At 59.2% G+C, this 1373-nt stretch overlaps 6 non-coding genes across 6 annotated transcripts, besides 2 other annotated features; all 6 read left to right on the forward strand.

Moving 5' to 3' along the window:
* Positions 1 to 36: 36 nt before the first annotated feature.
* Tc00.1047053487475.10 lies at positions 37 to 133 on the forward strand. The gene has a single exon (XR_008254988.1). It is a non-coding gene; the product is annotated as a C/D small nucleolar RNA (snoRNA), TB11C4C1 (small nucleolar RNA).
* A 5-nt stretch (positions 134 to 138) lies between these two features.
* Positions 139 to 175: a microsatellite.
* Positions 176 to 242: 67 nt separating this feature from the next.
* On the forward strand, positions 243 to 329 carry Tc00.1047053487475.20. Its single transcript, XR_008254989.1, has one exon. It is a non-coding gene; the product is annotated as a C/D small nucleolar RNA (snoRNA), TB11C4C2 (small nucleolar RNA).
* A 201-nt stretch (positions 330 to 530) lies between these two features.
* Tc00.1047053487475.30 lies at positions 531 to 620 on the forward strand. The gene has a single exon (XR_008254990.1). It is a non-coding gene; the product is annotated as a C/D small nucleolar RNA (snoRNA), TB11C4C3 (small nucleolar RNA).
* Positions 621 to 766: 146 nt separating this feature from the next.
* Tc00.1047053487475.40 lies at positions 767 to 838 on the forward strand. Its single transcript, XR_008254991.1, has one exon. It is a non-coding gene; the product is annotated as an H/ACA snoRNA, TC11C4H3 (small nucleolar RNA).
* Positions 839 to 943: 105 nt separating this feature from the next.
* Positions 944 to 1040, forward strand: Tc00.1047053487475.50. The gene has a single exon (XR_008254992.1). It is a non-coding gene; the product is annotated as a C/D small nucleolar RNA (snoRNA), TB11C4C1 (small nucleolar RNA).
* A 5-nt stretch (positions 1041 to 1045) lies between these two features.
* Positions 1046 to 1082: a microsatellite.
* Positions 1083 to 1149: 67 nt separating this feature from the next.
* On the forward strand, positions 1150 to 1236 carry Tc00.1047053487475.60. Its single transcript, XR_008254993.1, has one exon. It is a non-coding gene; the product is annotated as a C/D small nucleolar RNA (snoRNA), TB11C4C2 (small nucleolar RNA).
* The last annotated feature ends 137 nt before the right edge of the window (positions 1237 to 1373 follow it).

The following is a 1373-nucleotide window of genomic DNA, read 5'->3' on the forward strand; positions in this document are numbered from 1 at the left end:
GAGGACGCGCACGCGGTGAGAGATGCGGCTGCGACGCGTGATGAAATTCCACAGTTTCCTGTCAGTCTGACGACGAAAACGCGTGAGGACGCAATTCCCGACTCAGCTCACACTGAAGTGCTTTGCTTTACACCCCCATCTTTCTTTTTTTTTCTTTTTCTTTTTTTCTTTCTTTGTCCCTCTGCTCTCGCTGCGCGGTTTTGCGGCCCAGCGACGCGCACGCCCGCACACACACACACGCGCTACGATGGAGACATGTTGTTCGAGGTCCAAACAGTTTGAGCGACGCATTGAGAACGGAACAATAAAAATCACCTTTCGGCTGAGCGCCCGCTCCCCTCCCTCCCACTTCCTGCTATTGTTGTCGTTTTTCTTTCTTGCGCAACGGCGCGCACGTAACATCCTGCCCTGTCTGGCGCCCTGCCTGTGCAAACGGTTGGTGGCGGGCCCGCCCGAAAGCGCAAGAGAGAGAAAGAGAAAGAGAGGGCCGAATTGCCCGGAGGTGGGTTGTGGTGGGCGCACGCCGCTGCTGATGGAAGCAACCAACTCTTGTGCGCGAGGGCGCGTGGCCCCGTGAACGCGCTTGCGTGATGGCCAAAAACAAACTCAACAGGTCTGACAGCCGCCCCGCCCGCCGCAACCTCGCCGGCTGGCCCCCGCGCCTCCCCTCGCATGGCCAGGAAAGGCGCGTCTTGAGACCCACCGCTCCGTGACGCTGGGCGCTTGGGTGCATCGGCGCCCCGAGAAAGAGACACGCCGGTCGTGAAGCGCAGCGACCCTTGGGCCGGTGGCGCGCTGTCGGTGCCGCGCGTGGCGCCACTGCCCGGTTGCGCGAGAGTTTGCGGTGACGGTGCGCGCGTCGAGGCTCCCTCCCCAGTTCGGGAAACGATGGGAAAAAACAAAACAAAGAGGACGCGCACGGGTGAGAGATGCGGCTGCGACGCGTGATGAAATTCCACAGTTTCCTGTCAGTCTGACGACGAAAACGCGTGAGGACGCAATTCCCGACTCAGCTCACACTGAAGTGCTTTGCTTTACACCCCCATCTTTCTTTTTTTTTCTTTTTCTTTTTTTCTTTCTTTGTCCCTCTGCTCTCGCTGCGCGGTTTTGCGGCCCAGCGACGCGCACGCCCGCACACACACACACGCGCTACGATGGAGACATGTTGTTCGAGGTCCAAACAGTTTGAGCGACGCATTGAGAACGGAACAATAAAAATCACCTTTCGGCTGAGCGCCCGCTCCCCTCCCTCCCACTTCCTGCTATTGTTGTCGTTTTTCTTTCTTGCGCAACGGCGCGCACGTAACATCCTGCCCTGTCTGGCGCCCTGCCTGTGCAAACGGTTGGTGGCGGGCCCGCCCGAAAGCGCAAGA

This window comes from Trypanosoma cruzi (assembly GCF_000209065.1).
Source record: "Trypanosoma cruzi strain CL Brener chromosome Unknown tcruzi_1047053487475, whole genome shotgun sequence".
In the NCBI taxonomy this organism is placed as follows: domain Eukaryota; phylum Euglenozoa; class Kinetoplastea; order Trypanosomatida; family Trypanosomatidae; genus Trypanosoma; species Trypanosoma cruzi.